The sequence below is a fragment of the Pan paniscus genome, chromosome 7 (assembly GCF_029289425.2).
Source record: "Pan paniscus chromosome 7, NHGRI_mPanPan1-v2.0_pri, whole genome shotgun sequence".
Taxonomy (NCBI): domain Eukaryota; kingdom Metazoa; phylum Chordata; class Mammalia; order Primates; family Hominidae; genus Pan; species Pan paniscus.
This window is the reverse complement of record NC_073256.2, coordinates 70,053,512-70,074,106: the sequence shown is the minus strand read 5'-3', so window position 1 is coordinate 70,074,106 and position 20,595 is coordinate 70,053,512.

The window sequence follows — 20,595 nt, the reverse complement described above, 5'->3', positions numbered from 1 at the left end:
CTGTGCCCACTTTAACCTCCTTCTGATATTCCCGTAGGAATGGAATTCTCTACTTCTGTAGAACCAGATAATTCCTAATATAAAACATGAAAACATTGTGAATAAATTTTAAGATCCAAAGAAAGACAGGCTTATTTTGTGGTTCCCAAACAAGAAACAAAACCAACAAAAAACAACAACAAATTTGAATTTAAAATTGTGTGTCTGCTATTGTAATTATTCACATGTGCTTATAAACACACTCTCCATTTCTGATTTCCCTGGATTACCCTATTTATATAGAACTAAAATTGCAGCTTGGGCAGCATACCACTCTCATGGCATAGCAAATTAGACTTGGATATCCCAGAAAGTGGGAGAAGGTTTAATAATTATTGTTTTGTATAGTATTCTAATTTTTCATATATTTTTTAAAGTTTACACAATTTCAGAAGACATAGCTTCTTAATATTGTCACATAGCATATTTAACTCAAATGGGGTGACTATCAGTAGAACAGATACCTGTTCTATAATATCACCTACACTAAATACTTCTATGTTATAGTTTACAGTCTCAATTTGAATTTTGAGTTATCAGAGGCAAGATAATTTTCTAGAAGGGCCAAGCCATTCAGTTTTGCTTAAGATCAGTTCTGAACTTGGTGACACTCATGAATCCCAGAAGCCTATCCCAAAGTATTAGTTAGTAGAAGGTACCCCTAAGATATCTAAGAAAATAACATATTGTACCAAATACAGTATCATTAGTTCTGTTTGAAATAAATATAATTTCTCTCATGAAAAAAGGAACTTTGAATTTTAGAAGGTAGTCATTTTGACCTACCTTTTTACACTGGAATTACTTTATTAAGTTAGATCAAACACAGGCTCTTCGCCTCAACTAAATGGACATGCTAAACTGGCTCCAAAGTTGATTTGTGGAACTCAATTATGGACTTCACAAAGTGTTCAAGGTTACTTTTCAATTTGTTTCAGCCAGAATCAATAAATCTCTCACCTGGTTTCTTTGCTGTACGTATTGTACTGGTTAATCATGTATATACATGGCATAGCAAATTAGACTTGGAGAAAGAGTTTTCTGATGGAAGCCAATTTTTAACTACTGTACTGTTGAAATTTTAAAACAAAGGAAAACTCCTTCTGTTTATTATTAAGGTGTGATGGGAACTAAGAGCCATAAATAATTCTGCTGGCCAATTTCCAGAACTGGAAGTAAAAAGAGAGAGAAATGTGGGCAAGGGAAGGGAAGGGAGGAAAAGAAACTATCTTCTGAAATTGTTTCCTTGAAGAATTGCAACATTTAAGAAATTCTTAATATTAATAGAGAGCCACGGGTGCCCAAAAAGAAAAGGAAATAGTTCTACACATATGGATGCAAGCTTTCTTAATACATACATAATATTTTAAAAGACATCACAAAATGCTTTCTAGAGACTAAAAATTAAACTTCAAATTTATGTGGGTAAACGTGGAAGAGCTGTAGCAGAGAAAATTTTAAAAATCATATCCACAGTAACCCCTTCCCCATGGTAGCTCCCCTCTCTTTTCCCTGGACTACCCTATTTATATAGAACTAAAATTGCAGCTTGGGCAGCATGGTGAGACCCTATCTCTACAAAAACATTTACAAATTAAAAAATTTGTCAGGCATGGTGGTTGCGTGCCTGTGGTCCCAGCTGCTGGGGGGTTGAGGTGGGAGGACTTCCTGAACCCAAGAGTTCGAGGCTGCAGTGAGTTGTGATTGCACCACTGCACTCCAGCTTGAGTGACAGCACAAGATCCTGTCTTAAAAAATAATAGTAAAATTAAATAAAATAAACCAAAATAAAATAAATATAATATAAAATATAAAAAATAATATAAAATAAAAAATAATAAGCAGAACTAAAATTAGAGGTTTCATCTAATGGTGGATGGATGTAGCATGTACTTCAGTGGTGCCCAATCAACCTAATTCTGCCCTAACTGAGCTGAAGAAACTGCACTGGACGTCACAACACCCGAGCCCCATCTCGTGCTCAATCTTGTGCTGGTTGTGCAGCTAATATCTGTGTGGCTTTGGCCTAATCATCTTGTTTCTTCCTTCACAGAATAAAAGGACTGCCCTACATGACTCTTAGGTGCCTTTCATTTATCACATTCTGGGCTGTATTTCTCTGCATGGCAATGAGATTTCAAAACTCCCACCTCTCTGATAAAGTAGAGAAGTCGAATATTTTTAACCTTATCCCATTCTAGCATATATTAGTATAAAAATTACCTGGGGAAGGATGTGATAGGTTTGAAATAGCTTCCATGGATCTGCATTTTCACCTAGCTTCTGCAGATTCTTACCTAGATTGCTCCTAAAACCTGGAGTGAAGCCTAGCCCTAGGATATCTCTTAAGCTTCTAATGCAGAAGAAGGCTGTGAAAATCAAGACTTTTAAAATGACTTTTCCTAGGGGTATCTTTAACATTCTGAATGAAAATAACAGCTTTTGCACTGAGGAAATTAACATATAGGAAAGGCAGTTCCAGGAAGGAGAGCAATTGTCATAGCTGGGGGACAATTTCTAGGTTTAAGATGCTTGTTCATATTGTTTGCTGAAAAGAGTATAGAGATAAGGAATGATAAGACCAATGTCTCTTTAATTTTAGTGGAAATTATTTGCTGTAAATAAAGCACTGTAATACTCACATTCATTAAATCTAAATGTAAATAGTTTTATATTCTTAATACCATGAAGGATGTTTCACATCCTTCTATATGATTCACATCTCATATCTCTTTTTCTAGTCGTGCTCATTCTGAAGGTATTTTTAAATCAATGTCACAAGTTGACAATGGTGGATCTAGTGCTGACCCATTAACATCTTTTTAAGATGTTACATATAAAATTCATTCTTTAAAAGTGTACAAATTCAGTGATTTCTAGTATATTGAGATATCTGGAACCATCATCACCATTAATTTTTAAATGTTTTCGTGACCCCATAAGAAACTTTTAGCAGTTTATCCCCCCAGATATGGCCCAAAGAAAGAACTACCCTATTTCATATCTCTATAGTTTTGTCTATTTGACACATTTCACAGAAATTTCATATCTCTATAGTTTTGCCTATTTGAGACATTTCACATATAACACATATGGAGTTATACCATATGTGGTCTTTTATGACTGGCTTCTCTTAGTGCAATGTTTTCAAAGCTCATTTGTGTTGTAGCATATATCAGCACTTCATTTCTTTCTATGGCTGAATTATATTCCATTGTGTGCTATGCCAAATTTTATTTATCCATTCATCAGGTGATAGACATGTGGATTGTTTGTTTCCACTTTTTGACTACTATGAATAATGCTGCTATGAACATCTGTATACAAGTTTTTTATCTTTATAATTATTTTTGGTGGAATTGCTGGACCATATGGTAACTAACCTTAACCATTTTAGGAACTGACAGATTGTTTTCCAAAGTGACGGCACCATTTACAAATCCTACCAACCATGTACGAGGGTTCCAATTTCTCCATATTCTCGCCAGTACTTGGTATTATCTATCTTGTTTAGTACAGCCATCTGAATGGGTATGAGTCAGAATCCTACCGTGGTTTTGATTTGCATTTCCCTAATGACTAATGATATCGAGCATCTTTTCATGTACTTACTGGCTATTTGTGTACGTTCTTTGCAAAAATGTTCAGACTCTTCCCATTTTAAATTGAGTTGTTTGTCTTTTTATTGTTGAGCCTTAAAAGTTATTTTTATGTTTTAGATACAAGTTCCTTATGAGATATATGATTTGCAAATGATTTCTCCCTGTTGCCTTTTCACTCTCCTAATGATTTCCTTGGAAACACAAAACTTATTAATTTTGATGAAATGTGTTTGTTCTGTGTTTCTTTGATTGTCTCTGCTTTTGGCGTCAGATCTAAGAACTTACTGCCTAATCCAAGATCATGAAGATTTATATTTATGTTTTCTATTATGAATTTTAATTTTAGTTCTTACATTTAGGGGTCTGAGACATTTAAAAAGTTTTACTTTTTTTATTATAGTAAAACACACATACAATAAATTTACTACCTTAACCATTTTAAGTATACAATTCAGTAGTGTTGATTGTATTCACATTGTTGTGCAAACATTGCCACCATCCATCTCCAGAATGGTTTTACCTTCCCAAATGGGAATTGTATCCACTGAACAACAATCCGAATTTCTCCCCGCCCCCAGCCCTGGCAGCCAGCATTCTACTTTTTGTCTCTATGAATTTGACTACCTCTTATAAATGGAATTCTACAGTCTTTGTCTTTTTCTGATTGGCCAGTTTCATTTAGCATGCCCCCAAGGTTCATGGATGTTGTAGCATGTGTCATAATTTCCTTCCTTTTTAAGGCCAAATAATAGCCCATTATATGCATATATTACTTTTTTAAAAAGTAATGGAGACAAGGTCTCATTATTTTGCCCAGGTTGGTCCTGAACTCCTGGGCTCAAGCAATCCTCCTGTCTCGGCCTCCCAAAGTGTTGGGATTACAGGCATGAGCCACCATGCCTGGCCTATATATTACATTTTGTTTAGGCATTTGATCCATTTTGATTTAAGTGTCATTTATGGTATGAGGTAGGAGTCCAACTTTATTGTTTTCCATGTGCAAATCCAGTTGTCTCAGCACCATCTGTGGCCAGTTCATTCTTAGCACAGATAAGTAACTGAATTTAAATAACATCATTATTTCAAACTCAAATTTCTGTGGAAAACCATTTTAAAGGCTGTTTCAAAAGATATAGAGCACATTCAAGATACTTTGTGTATAGGTGACAATATGTATTTCAAGACAAACATAACAAACAACATGTGACAATGTCATGTTGTTGTTTCTTCCCCGTTCTCTAGAATTTTCTTTTCCTTTTTCTTTTTTCTTTTTCTTTTTTTTTTTTTTTTTTTTTTTTTTTTTGTAGAGACAAGGTCTCACTATGTTGCCCAGGCTGGTCTTGAACTCCTCGACTCAAGCCATCCTCCTGCCTCAACCTCCCAAAGTGCTGGGATTACAGGCATGAGTCACTGAACCCAGCCTAGAATTTTCTTTTTACTGTTGAAAAGTAGACTATCACTGCATATTCTACTTCAAGGGTATTGTGAAGCTAAATAATACAAATCATAACCTAGAAGAATTCCATATTTATATTATTACCAATATTTAAGTATATGTTTATATTTAAATATAATAGTCATAATAAAGCATGCATACAGGCGTATACACTGGAAGAAAAAGAATCATTAAAATTACTTCTGCTCTCTCTTTGGTGGGAATGTCTGTCACCAAGAATCAATATGTACTTCACTACCAATAGGTGGCGCTAAACATTTAGTCAGGATTTTATTCATTTTTACCTTGCCCACCGTATACATAACCATAGCCTCCCGTGGAAAAGAGAAGCAACTTATAAAAAAGATTCAAAACGATCAGGAAGAAATGCGCTCTCTTCTCATCCCAATTCAGTCATGTTCAAAATGGCAATAAATGAAGGCAGCTTTCAATTAAACTGAGCAACAGGGACAAGTTTACAGATTTGAGTTGCTCCAACATCCCATAAGAAAAGGCCTTCTTACTACTCTTCAGGTGGCCTTTGAGGTCAAGGACACAATCAGATCCTCTTGGAGCCACCAAAAAGTATCCGGGTAAACTGGAGGGTTTTTTTTGTTGTTGTTGTTATTTCTTTAAGTCTTGAGAGGAAAAAAATGCATTTACAGCAGAGAAACATATACAACTGACTCCGGACAGATGTTCAAGAACCAACCAAAAGACACATGCTTGATAACAGGACAATCATTTGCATGTATTTTCTTTCTTTTTTCTTTTGTCTTTCTTTTTTTTTTTTTTTTTTTGACAAGGTCTTACTCTGTCACCGAGGCTGGAGGGCAGTGGCGCCATCATGGCTCACTGCAGACTTGACCTCCGTGGTTCAAGCCATCCTCCCACCTCAGCCTCCTAGAGTGCTGGAATTACAGGAGTGAGCCACTGCGCCCAGCCTGTTTGTATTTTCTGTGTTATTACAACAGTTATCAATCTTCATCACTGGTGAATTTAAAATTATATACATACATATGTCTTTGTATAGATATATACTCACATATATCCTATTGATTGTTGTCACATTAATACTGAAAAATGAGTAATTTTAAAACTGATCTTTTACATTAAACATCTATATATTACAACATTATTACATATTAAGTAGCATTGTGTTTTGGGTCAACTCGATTTTTATTTATGGTGCCTTACACCATTGAGAGATTGCATTTAAACAAGTAAGCCTCATGCTATCATTTACTGTTCCCTAGGAAACAGAAGTCTAATACGCAGGATAAAGCTGCAAAACAAATGACCCTTCACCTCCAACCCATCTCGAGAGTATGGTGATCTCTTTTTTATAGATTTCTTGGCTTTGGATAAATTTGGGATGATATGGGAATTGTCCCAGAGTCCTGCCAAATGCTCAATCCAAAGAGCCTCTGAAACCTCTCCTTAGTCCTAGATCTCTCCAGTTTTGTTAAACTTTTCCAGGCTTCTCTGAAACACAGCAAACTGTATCAGTTTTTCAGCATCCTTGGTGAGGGTTAAAATGCTTGCATTCTTTTTTTTTTTTTTGTCCTCTGTAAAATGCAATTTACTACCAAGCTAGAAATCCTCCCCCGTTGAAATAATATCAAGCCTTACATGCTACAACAGAAAGTATCTACTATGTTTACACTTACTAAATTGAAAATACATGGATATGATGAGCAAAATTTTTATTTTTATTTTCTATTTATTTTATTTATTTATTTTTTGAGACGAAGTCTGGCTCTGTCACCCAGGCTGGAGCACTATGGCGCGATCTCGCCTCACTGCAACCTCTGCCTCCTGGGTTCAAGTGATTCTTCTGCCTCAGCCTTCTGAGTAGCTGGGATTACAGGCGTGCACCACCATGCCTGGCTAATTTTTTTTGTATTTTTAGTAGAGATGGGGTTTCACCATGTTGGCTAGGCTAGTCTTGAACACCTGACCTCAGGTGATCGCCTGCCTCTGCCTTCCAAAGTACCGGGATTACAGGCAGGAGCCACTGCTCCTGGCCAAGCAAAATATTTTTAATAAATTCAGATAATGCAATAAATGAAGTTTCTTCACAAATCCTTTCCCCCCAGCAATAAACTCTAGGTGTTTAAAATTTCAATGAACTCAGTTCTGTTAAAATATACTTACTGGTTCATTTAAAAATTGTATTGGTTCATTTGAATTTATTTCCAATAATTTTTAGAAATTTAGGTTTATTTAGCATTTATAAGAAACAGTTGCCCTTCTTGGCAGGATTCCATTGCATGCCAAGTACACATATATTTTTATCACAGTCCAGGGGAGTGCTTGAAGGCAGGAAAACTATAGGTAGATTGAATAAGTTCATATGCTTAGCTAGCTTAAGATGGTACGGTGTTCTGGGATCAGCCTGAGTCTTCAGTTCTCCCTTTGGATTTCACATATAATGGCAGAGGAATTGTTCAGTGTTTTTCAGAGTAGAGTTCATGGGCCTGAGGAATTCTGAGACATATTCTTGGGGATCTATGGATTTTCTATGCAATTTTATGTTTGGATTTTCGTTGGTTAAAAATATCAATATAGATACATTCTAAGTCATGTGGATATCCGGCTCCTAACAACCACTGACAGTTTTAGTCTCCTGCTTGGATTTGTGTTTGCGTGCAGTGGCACCAAGCGACACCACTTTAATAGTTAGGAGATAATGAAAAAGAAACTGGGTGCGGAGGTGTGTAATACTTTTCTGTTGGTTGAAATCATACTCCTGTAGGTTTTCCAATACAGTTTAAACCTTTTCATTTTAAAATATGGGCAGGTTTATAAGGAATTTTTTTTTTTTTTTTAGATAGAGTCTCGCTCTATTGCCCAGGCTGGAGTGTGGTGGTATGATCTCGGCTCACTGCAACCTCCACCTCCTGGATTCAAGTGATTCTCCTGCCTCAGCCTCCTGAGTATCTGGGATTACACATACATGCCACCACGCCTGGCCAATTTTTGTATTTTTAGTAGAGACGGGGTTTCACAATGTTGGTCAGGCTGGTCTCGAACTCTTGACCTCGTGATCCGCTCACCTCGGCCTCCCAAAGTGCTGGGATTTACAGGCGTGAGCCACTGTGCCTGGCCAGGAATTTTAAAATAATTTCATAGCAAATAGTTCACATTTCTTAAAATGTTGGTGCTTAGAGTATTATAGTGTCTATGTGATGATTATTTCATGCAAATTATATTTCAGCCAAATAGCAAGTGTAGTTAGCTGGCATTTCAAGTATCAGAAACTTTACCATAGCAATGACTAATAGGCAATAAACTACTAATCTCTACACCAAAAAATGTATTCACTAGTTGGAATAAAGTATGCTAAATAATTTTTTTGTTGGTGAAAGTCATGGTGTTCAAGATAGGTGGTGACTAAAAAGATTACATGGGCCTTTTGTTCTTGAATGAACAAATTACAGGATCTTAATCCCTTCTTCAGAGCCTTTGGGCCAAGTAGAAAAAGAATAAAATGCATTCGCCATGCAGTTATTAATAACCCAGAGAGGTCTGAAACACCCTGGAAGCAAATGTATTAAAACTTCAACACAAAACATGTAAGTATTCACACTTAGTGGATGAATGAAATTATAACGAACCCTCAGTATCAGATTGTTTTCTACCAAATAAGCTGAAAAAATAACTTTGACTTTTAGTGTTGGATTGTCAGGGGTTTCTTACTTATTTTGTTTATTTTTAGAATTTCAGGTGTGGACTGCAAAAGGATCCATTCAGCTCATGTGGTCCTCACATCAGAACACAATTGCACCCAGCACAGAGTGAACTCTCATGCGGGTACTCTTTGAAGATCAGAGAGGGGGCCGGGTACAGTGGCTCACGCCTGTAATCCCAGCACTTTGGGAGGCTGAGGTGGGCAGATCACTTGAGGTCAGGAGTTCAAGACCAGCCTGGTCAACATGGGGAAACCCCGTCTCTACTAAAAATACAAATATTAGCCAGGCGTGATGGTGCACACCTGTAATCCCAGCTACTCAGGAGACTGAGGCAGGAGAATCACTTGAACCTGGGAGGCAGAGGTTGCAGTGAGCTGAGATCACATCACTGCACTCCAGCCTGGGCGACAGAGTAAGACTCCGTATCAAAAAAAAAAAAGGGAAGGAGGGGTTTCCCTGAGCATAAAAGATCAGAAGTTATGAATTTTGAAATTTACTTGCTAAACATTTGTGCATTTGTCAGGATGTGGCCCAAGATTTGCAAATTTGGGTGAGAAACTTATAGCCCCCACCTACCCCACCAATCACTGGAAGCTGCTGACATTTATGAGAAGGAGGAGCCGACAGTGGAGGATGACCATGAGGGTGGAGGCTCAACACAAACTTGAAGCCTTCAAGACCATTATCCATTAACGGGGGAGGAGCACAGGTTCTGTGAGTCACAACTTGAGTTGTATTATATTAAGTAAGGTAAAGACCGTCAACCACAGCATATGAGGTCAGGCCACGTTTTGCTGGTGGTTTTTAGAGCTGCTTGGGTTTTAGAATTGTGGATAAGGAGTGGTGGACTTGTACACGTTCTAACTCTGGTTTGCTATTCAGTGTTGAGAAAGTTACTTTCCAGTGCCTCAGGATATAGTCACCTAGATGTTGAGGAATGACTTATCTCCAGGATTAAAGCAGTTGCTGCCACACACAGTGCCATGAATTTTATAAGTATCCTACATATGCGGTTCTTTGAGTGCTCACTACAGCAATGAAATCTGGCTAACTTCCCAGAGAGGGAACTGATTGGAGGAATATGGGTGAATGAAAACACCCAAAGGACGAGCTGAACAGTGAAGAAGAGTAAGACCCAGGGGAGCGGGGGAAGCGGGGAGAATCAGCTCCTGTATTTTCTGTGTGTGTTATGGCAGTCAAAATTGAGGGCCTGGAGGAGCCGTGTTTGCAAAGCTAAATTAAATTTCAGCCTCTTGCCTGAGGAAGCCAGCTCTTTGACTGTAGGAGGAACGGGACAGTTTCCATCCCTCTACCCATAACTCCAGCACCAAGATCATGTCTGGTGAGGACCAACTCATTTGCGGTACCTTCTGTCCTCAGTAAATGATGCATTGTAAACTCATGCGGAAAGGAGCCATCCAGAGAAAAATATGTATCATTTATGTAACATACCGTTTAAAGGTCTAGTTTCTTGTCTTGGTCCTGCTGCTTATTATGTGTGACCTTAAGCGAATCACTCCAAGTCTCTCATTTTTATTTTATTGTTTATTTATTTATTTTGAGATGGAGTCTTGCTCTGTCACCGAGGCTGGAGTACAGTGGCGCCGTCTCGGCTCACTGCAACGTCCACCTGCCACGTTCAAGTGATTCTCCTGCCTCAGCCTCACCATAGCTAGGACTACAGGTGCCCACCACCACACCCGGTAATTTGCAAGCCTCTCATTTTTAAAGCAGGTAATAATGGTGCTCTCATTCTATTAATAAGGTTGCAATAAGAGTCAATGCAATGCTGGACATAAAGCACTTGGAACTAAGTAAGGTCTCCGCAACACTCATCAGTGTTGGTACTTCCTATGCACCCAGGCCGACATCAATGTTAATTTGTTTCTTGGCAGATGTCAAACCAAACATTTACTAAATGGTGACTCTTCAAGTCATTCTGCTGTATCCTTAGCTACCCTTTAGAGGGAATGAAGTTCACAAGGTAAATATAACAACCAAGAGAATGAGTAACTCCACAAAGAAGCACGCCCAGGGAGGTGGTCCACAAGTACTGTTTAAAGTCCACAAAGAGGCTTACAGAGGGCACAGACTCACTTTCCTTCCTGCGGTCATTCAGTCCATACCACCCCCAGAGGCTGGGCAGGCTCACCAGCACAGGGCACCCTGGGGCTTAGAAATAGATTTCAGATAGGTTTTAAGATGATGCTGATCAAATTCCTCCTTTTGAATATTATTTAGTTATCTCATTAAACTAAAATAATCTGGAAAGAAGACGTATTTAATACCTACTCTTCTATATTAAAAAACAAAACAAAACAAAAACAGGCCGGGCACGGTGGCTCACGCCTGTAATCCCAGCACTTTGAGAGGCCAAGGTGGGTGGATCACCTGAAGTTGGGAGTTCGAGACCAGCCTGACCAAAATGGCAAAACCCCGTTTCTACTGAAAATACAAAATTAGCCGGGCATGGTGGCACTTGCCTGTAATTCCAGCTACTCTGGAGGCTGAGGCAGGAGCATTGCTTGAACCCAGGAGGCGGAGGTTGAGGTGAGCCAAGACCGTGCCATTGCACTCCAGCCTGGGCAACAAGAGCAAAACCCTGTCTCAAAAAAAAAAAAAGAAAAAGAAAAGAAAAAACGATACCATAAGACTAAAAAGAAAGGACATGTTCTGAAAACATTCAAACTATGTCAGAGAGCAGTGGCGTATTTGAGCTGATAAGAATTATCGATAAGGAAATTCACTCCAGCAGCTTCTCTGTGGACTCCCTGCAGCCTTGCTTCATTGCTCAAGACAATACAAGTCAGGAATTGTACAGTATCAACTTGGTAAGTTTGAGGGATAAAGGAGTTTGGAAGAAGAGAGGAAGAAAATGTGGCCACAAAATACTACTGAATTCTTAACGCATAGCAATTCCTTCCCTTTCCCATTGTCCCTGTTGCCTGCCGGGCCTCACAGGATGGACAGAGAAGGCTGGATTTGTTTCTTCTCGTTGCCTGCCTTTGTCTGAACAGCTCTCAGGGCGGTAGATAGAATGGGAGTGGGTGCTGGGTTTCCCTCCCTGGAGGGGCCGAGGGGAAGTGACAGTGGGGAATATGCCTCCTGGGCCAGGTCTGTGAATTAACAACACGGAATGGGCCATGCAGTGGCTCACACCTGTAATCCCAACACTTTGGGAGGCTGAGGCAGGTGGATTGCTTGAGTCCAGGAGTTGGAGACCAGCCCGAGTGACATGGCAAAACCTCGTCCCCACAAAAAATAAATAAATAAATAAAAAATAAAAAAGAAAGAAAGAATAATTAGCCAAGTGTGTTGGTGTGTGCTTGTGGTCCCAACTACTTTGGAGGCTGAGGCAGGAGGACCACTTGAGCCCAGGAGGCGAGAGGCTGCAGTGAGCCGAGATCACGCCACTGCACTCCAGCCTGGGTGACAGAGCCAGACCCTATCTGCAAATAAAACTAAACAAGACAAAAACATGGTGTGGAGATACAAGGTGGAAGCAGGCTGGAAAAAATATCCCTGGTAAGGATACAATGAAGGAATGCTGGTAACCTCACCCTGGTGTTCCTTCGCCAGCGGCGAGGGCTGTGGTTTTCATCATGGGAGAAGCCCTTAACTAGGTTTCTAAACTAGCTGCAGAGTCCAAGCATCAACCTCCACTTGACAAGGATGGGCTTCTCTTCTACTACAGGGTCTACTTGCTCTAGAATCAGCAATCAGAGGTAATCCTCAACCTCACCTGCCAACTTATGCCAGCTGATAAGACATCAGCGGACACAGACCTTTTCTGAACAAAGTAGAACTCAGGAATCCCCAAGCGTCTAGCAGGCATCAACTATCACACTCTGGCCCTGGTGGTGACAGAGCAGGGAGACCTAAGAGATGGCGGGGTCCAGGATTCCACTCACATCCGCAGGAATGTGGTAGATGCTGCCAGCAAGGAGGGTGAGGGAGGCGGACAGGAGCCCTGATGCTCCTTTTCAATTACCTTTGTGACAGCCCATCAGAGGAGTTGGGCTGCCTCATTGCAGAGAGGCTCATGTAGGGGAGAGGAGGGTGCCAGAGCTGGATTATCACCCACCCCTCCCTTGGGGTGTGGGTAGCTGAGCTGGGAGTAAGGAAATCTGGAGAACTGAAGGAGGCAGGGTTTTTTGATTTAGGAAGAGCCCATCCGTACAAGAAGGAGGTTGGGGCCCAGAGAGCAGGGACTCTGTGTGTCAGTTGATTTGTTCTAAAGGCAGCCCAGATAGGGACAGTCCTAGACAAAGATATTGATTGCACTCAAAAAATATTATAAATCAGAAATATGGAAGTATGGCCTGCCTTTTAGTGAAACATATTCCAAACTGCCAGGACTCTCTCATAAAAGGTAATCTAAAATCGTCAAGAACATTTCCTTTTCCTGTAGTTATTCTGTGAATTATGTCACCTCTTACTCTCAGTGAATGCCCTTTGATGTGATCCTTGTTAATGTCCTGTCCTGCTGAGTTTTATTCTCCATAATTCATGTATGTGGGGGCTTGCTTCATTTTGGCTCAGACATACGGGGAAAAGAGTCCAGTTCTCTGGACCAGAGCCTATGAAATCACGCCTTTAAATACATTCCTAATTTTGATATTTATTATAACAATGTAAGACTTTGGTTATAATAATGAAAGGAGAACCAGTTGATTTCATTGAGCAACTCAATCAAATAATTCCTGATGTGGAAGAGGGAAGTTTATTAGGATCCTGAGCTAGCATGGAGCATGGCCATTTAGAGCATGAGAAAAATGCTTAAGTTCCCCCAGTTAGTTTGATAGATAGACCATATTTTTACTTTTAACAATACACCAAAAATCCTTTCCTGCTTTGGAAAGATCTTCCTTAATAACTTGGAGAGGGAAGGTAATATGATCTACAATTTAAATTAAGCTTTAACTAGTGAAAACACAGTTTTCTTCAATGAATTAATAATTAAGCCCATGAAATAATTTCAATGAGCATGAAGATCTTATAACTATAATTGTCTTAGTAATTTATTTTTCTGATGCATCTAGGATTTTCTTCTTCCCCTGTGACTGGTGAATGATTATAAATTGACTGATCATTGTGATAGCTTCTTCTAATATGAACAATCTAAATATCATGCTTTGCACCCTATGTTTAAAAGTAACAATATATTCAAACTTAAAATTCTCCATGAATCACCTGACCATAAATTTAGTTAGAAATCAAGGAAGAAGAGTCACCATGTGTTATGCCTATTTCTTATTAAAAACAATTTTTAGATATTGCTGGGGACCAAAGTTTATTTATTTTTTATTTTTTGAGATGGAGTCTTGCTCCGTTGCCCAGGCTGGAGTGCTGTGGCACTATCTCAGCTCACTGCAACCTCTGCCTCCTGGATTCAAGTCATTCTCCTGCCTCAGCCTCCCTAGTAGCTGGGATTACAGGCGCCCACCACCACTTCCAGCTAAATTTTGTATTTTTAGTAGAGACAGGGTTTCACCATGTTGGCCAGGCTGGTCTCGAACTCCTGACCTCAGGTGATCCAACCACCTCAGCCTCTCAAAGTGTTGAGATTACAGGTGTGAGCCTCTGCGCCCAGCCTCAAAGTTTTGAATCAAACGTTTTAGCTGGTTTCCCTGTGATCATAGACTCCGTGTGTATCACACAACACGGAACTTAGCCCTGGAAGCTTACTGAGTTGTAAGGACATACTCTAACAGAGAATTCTCTGGCACCATGGTCTCAGGCATCTTCCAGCCACCCAGTCTTGTGGAAGAGATAAGCCATTTCAGGCAGACACGTCTCTATCCAGGGTTGGAATGCATCCAAAGGAAACACAAAAAACTCTGACATCAGAACACACCTGTTGACTTTGGAGCATCCGTATCAATCACAGCCAAGACCAGGGCAGCTGTGCTGGGGCCAGCCCTCTGTGTGGGGCAGAAGGAATGTCAGCTATGAACAAAGTCAGGAGGAAACAGAGATAGAGGCTTCCACATTCTTCTGCCTCTCTGTCTACATACCATTAATAAGGTTGACTTTTTTTTTAACTTGGCCCCAAAAACAATTCTAGGATGGCATCTTCAGTTCTTCATTCACTTAAACAAAAATCTGATTTTTAGATATTTTAAATATCTAAAAATGCCTTTTCTCTTCCTTTTTATTATCTTTTGTTATTTCGTTTTACTGAGTTCTATTTTTAGAATAAAATTTTGTTTTGACTCTTAAAAAATGGGCATATGACTTAAATAGACATTTCTCCAAAGAAGATACATAAAGGGCCAAAAAGCACATGAAAATATGCTTAACATCATTATTTACTGGGGAAATACAAACCAAAATGACAATAAGATGCCAGTCCACATTCACTAGGATTGCTGTATCAAAACAACACAAGATATTAATAACAAGTGTTGATGAGTTTGTCAAAAAATTGGAACTCTCATAAATTGCTGGTAGAAATGTAAAATGTTGCCACCACGTTGGAAAACAGTCTGGTAGTTCCACAAAAAGTTAAACACAGAGTTGCCATATAATCCAGCTTTCAAGTTCTAGGTATATACCCAAGACAATAGGAAATACATGTCTACACAATAGCTTTTATACCAGTGTTCTGGTGTAAAAGAACACTTTTACACCACTATTGGTGTAAAGACTATTCACAATAGCCCAAAGGTAGAAACAAGCCAAGTAAGTGTTCATCAGCTAATGAATGAGTAAATAAATTGTGGTATATTTATATGATTGAATCATATTCAGTCATAAAACATGGTGAAATACTGGCACATGCTATAACATGAGTAAATCTTGAAAACATGCTGAGTGAAAGAAGCCAGACACAACCACCCAATAGCATATGGTTCTCTTTATATGAAAGGCCCAGAGTAAGCAAATCTGTGAAGATAGAAAGTAGATTAGTCACTGCCCAAGGCTGGGTGATGGAGCAATGAGGAGCAACTGCTAATGGATTTGGGTTTTTTGTTTTGGTGTTTTGGGTTTTTTTTGGGTGGGGGGGATGGAGTTTCACTCTTGTTGCCTAGGCTGGAATGCGACGGCATGATCTGGGCTCACTGCAACCTCCGCCTCCTGGGTTCAAGCGATTCTCCTCCCTCAGCCTTCCCGAGTAGCTGGGATTACAGGCATGTGCCACCACGCCCGGCTAATTTTTTGTATTTTTTAGTAGAGACGGGATTTCTCCATATTGGTCAGGCTGGTCTCATACTCCCAACCTTAGGTGATCCACCCGCCTCGGCCTCCCAAAATGCTGGGATTGCACGCATGAGCCACTGTACCTGGCTAGTTTGGGTCTTTTTTTGAAAAGTGATGAAATGTTATGGAATTAGATAATGGCGATGGTTAGAAACCCTTGTGAGTACACTAAAAACTACTGAATTGTATATTTTAAAAGGGTGAATATTATGACACGTGGATCATACCTCTGTTTTATTTTATTTATTTATTTATTTATTTTTAGAGACAGGCTCTCACTATGTTGCTGAGGCTGGAGTGCAGTGGCTACTCACAAGTGCGATCCCACTATTGTTCAGCACAGGAGTTTTGTTTGTTTGTTTGTTTGTTTTTTTCTTTTGAAACGGAGTTTCACTCTTGTTGCCCAGGCTGGAGTGCAATGGCACAACCTTTTCTCACTGCAACCTCCACCTTCTGGGTTCAAGCGGTTCTCCTGCCTCAGTCTCCCAAGTAGCTGGGATTACAGGTGCCCGCCACCACGCCCAGCTAATTTTTGTATTTTTAGTAGAGACAGAGTTTCACCATGTTGACCAGGCTGCAGCACAGGAGTTTTGACCTGCTCCATTTCTGACCTGGGCCAGTTCACCCCTCTTAGGCAACTTGGTGATCCCCTGCTCCCAGAAGGTCACCATATTGATGCCAAACTTAGTGTGGACACCTGATTAGCACAATGCACTACAGCCCAGAACTCCTGGACTCAAATGATCCTCCTGCTTCAGCCTCCGAAGTAGCTGGGACTATAGGTACATGCCACCATGCCTGGCCATATCTCAATTTTAAATTGAAAAAAAAAAATCAGATTTAAAGTTCCCTGACTCCAAAACTCTTCCTCCTTGTGTGTTTCCCTATCTGAAGACACCTTATGAGGTATTTGGACTTCTTCCTTCTCTGTAGTCCTCATTTCCCTGATATTTGACCTTTAGGTCTTTTGAGTGTCTTGAATCTGTCCCTTGCTCTTCATTCCCACTCACGCTACCATGGTTCATAATGCCATCGTCTCTTGCCTAAATCACTGCAACTACTCTCCAGGCTTCCAAACTTGTCCTTGCGCCAGTCCATTCTCTATGACTTAGCCAAGGAAGTGATATTTTAAAATATGGTTTGTTGCTTCTCTGTACCCTTGGGGATTGGTTCCAGGACCCCCGTGGATACCAAAATCCATGGATGCTCAAGTCCCTGATATAAAGTGGTGTACTATTTCCATATAACCTATGCACACCCTCCTGTATACTTTAAATCATCTCTAGATTACTTATAATACCTAATACAATGTCAATACTATGGAAATAGTGGTTATCTTATATTGTTTTTTATTTGTTTCATTTTTTATTGTATTGTTATTTTTATTGTTTTTTTCCTAATGTTTTTGAGCCCTGATTGGTTGAATCCACAGGTGCAGATGGCCAAGTACATACAAATCTATTTTAATCAAATCAAAATCATATGTGAGTGAATACATATGATTTTGGAGGTACAACAATGATAAAACATAATACTAGCCTTAAGGAGGCTGTAGTCTAGAGAAAGTCCCCCCACATAAAGAGATGATTAGGATGTAATATGTTACGTGCTATGAGAAGGTAAAATGATCAAGGAGTCTGGTGGGGGTCAGAAAAGGCTTCTCAGAGGTGGTGAAGTGTTAGCAGATATTTGAAGGATGAATAGGAGATATTCAAACAAAGAAAAGAAAAGGAAATCCCAGAAAAGGAGGTAACTTGAGCCATAGTTGGGAGGTAAGAGAAAGCATGGACCCTCCAAAAGACAGGGAGAGTCCTGGTCACCAAGGGTCTTGTATCTGGAGCAGTCAAGTCTCTTTTGTTGGCAAGTTTAAAAATATAAATCCAAACAGAAACTGAAGACTCGGGGTGCAGTGGTTTGAGCAAGCCTGGATCCAAGTGCTTGGACATGTCAGAAGTCTGTGCTCAGTCTCTGCTGTTGGCCCATCTCTTGCAGGCCAAGTCCCTCATGTCCAGATGGCCACCAGCAGCTCCAGGCTCGGATTCTCCCAGTTTGCAAACCCAGCAGAAGGAACTCTTGCTGACCAGCAGTTCCCAAGACTGATTTTCTGTGGGGCTGGTGGAGATGAATGGCCAACCCTGAATCAGTCACTGCACCAGGGGGACGATCCCTCTTTCTGCCTTGGAGCTGGCTTATCAGAGGTAGAGAGGAATGGGCGGGGATCAAAGCAAAAGGAGGGAGGATGTGGAAAGGGGAGTTGCCCTTGTGAAAATCAGGCACTGTGACCAGAGGTAGGAGGAGTGGATGACGGACAGGGTAAAACAGCAGTGGCCCGTGAAACCACACTAAGGCTGCTGAGCAACATCCAGCAAGCAGTGGAGCTACCAATGTATGTGCAAGAAACGGTTCTTATGATGAAGGGCAGTTGCAGTGGGGACAAGGACACTGATTTGGGAGCTGTTATATTAATTCAGGTGACATATTACCATTGCTGAAATGAAGGGAGTGTCAAGGCAAATAAAGAGCAGTTGATAAATTTGAATGATAAGAAGCTGGCAGGACTTAGGTAACTGATTAAAGGTGGAAGCTGTGTTGTGGAGGGGGGAGTGTCTGGGGAGATGGAGGAGCTAAGTGCGACTCCAGGTCTAAGGCTCAGGCAATCATGTGAATAATGACTGTTGACTAGGGAGGCCGGAGCAGGAGCAGCTCTGGGGAGGGGAGGAGAATCCAGTGATTTTAACACTACCTGTTTGATGTCTGAATGCAGCTAATTAGCAGGTAGCTGCAGCTCCCAGTCGGAAGCTGGGGAAAGGACCTGAGGGTATGGCCCTGTTGCTGGGCACACATGCATTTTGAATGGGACCCTGCTAAGCCAGAAGATAGGATGGCAAAGGAGACATATGTCCCACTCTCGAGAGCTCGTAAGTCACGTGGGAGGAAGGTTGTGTACACAAGTGACAGGCAGTGACATCGCTAGCGTGTGGGTACACAATAAGAGACCCTGCCCTGCCCGGCTCTAGTGCTCCCTCAGGGCCAGGAGGGGCTTTTCTCATGATGAAGCCTGGTGGTAGAGTCTTGCAGGGTGAGTGACAGGCACACAGCTTCAGGATGTTCAGAGAGTGAGAATATATCCACTTGCTAAATCAAAACATTATCAGGAAACCTTTGTCTTCCCTAAGAAAGTGGCCTATCTGTAAAAATAACCACAGCCAGCAGCGGGGCTCTCTCATAAGGAGGTGGAGACAGGACCAGCCATGAAGGAAGATGGATTTGCCAGGCAGCCAAGTGGACTGCAGCTGGGACACAGGTTGCAGCTGGGACATCTTTGGCTTCGGGAATGCCATGTCCTTATAAGTCATTGTCCTTATCAGTTCTGCTTAAAGAGCCAGAAAATGCTCTGCCTCACTTCAAGTATAGGTCCCCGAGCATCACTGCATGGAAAGGTTCATCTGACCAAAGACCCTGAAGAGCAAGTCACCACTGAAGCTAGTCTGAAGCCTGCCCTACTTCCTCCCTTCAGATTTTCACCTGAAGATTCAGGAAAAGATGGGCACGGTGGCTAGCGCTTATAACCCCAACACTTTGGGAGGCCAAGGCAAAAGGACTGCTGCGCAACAAAGCAAGACTGTGTCTCCACAAAAAAATTAAAAATTAGCTGGGCCTGGAGACACACGCCTGTAGCCCTAGCTACTCGGGAGGCTGAAGTGGGAGGATTGCTTGAATCCAGGAGGTCGAGGCTGAAGTGATCTGAGATCGCACCACTGTACTCCAGCCTGCATGACAGAGCAAGACTCTTTTTTTTTTTTTTTGAGATGGAGTTTTGCTCTTGTTGCCCAGGCTGGAGTGCAATGGCACGATCTCGGCTCACTGCAACCTCCGCCTCCTCAGTTCAAGTGATTCTCCTGCCTCAGCCTCCCTAGTAGCTGGGATCACAGGCATGCACCACCACGCCTGGCTGGTTTTATATTTTTAGTAGAGATGGGGTTTCACCATGTTGGCCAGGCTGGTCTCGAACTCCTGACCTCAGGTGATCCACCTGCCTCGGCCTCCCAAAGTGTTAGGATTACCGATGTGAGATACCGCAGCTGGCCAACTCTGTCTCTTAAATTTAAAAAAAAAAAAAGGTAAAGAAAAAAAGATTCTGGACTAGACCATCAAAGCAAATGCAAAAGCTGGCCCCTGGTTGGCAGTAGACAAGACACTGGGCCTGCATCAAGACTCTGTGTGGCGCACCCTGGAAGGAGAGGTTTGGGAGAGGGAGTTAGAAAAGGGGGAAACACTATAACAGCCACAACCCTGGAAGCTTAATTTCACCCCAGGTCTTCATAGCAATCTTGTTTTGTTTTTGATCTCCAAAAAGGGGTCAGCCTAGGATTTATGAGATACTCCCTCACACAACCTGAGAAGAAATTAAGAAACAACTTTTACTTCAGAACTGAAAACTGTCTGGAAAACCAGAGAAGTGCTGAATGTCACTGTAAAGAAACGAAAAACAGGAGGTGACGTGTGCTGGGCAGATGGGACATGGCTTTCTGTGTTTCCGTAGGTAATTGCAACAGCATTAAGGAAATGTGAGAAAGACATTAGCATGGCACAAATGCCTGTTCATCTCCGCTTTTAAATG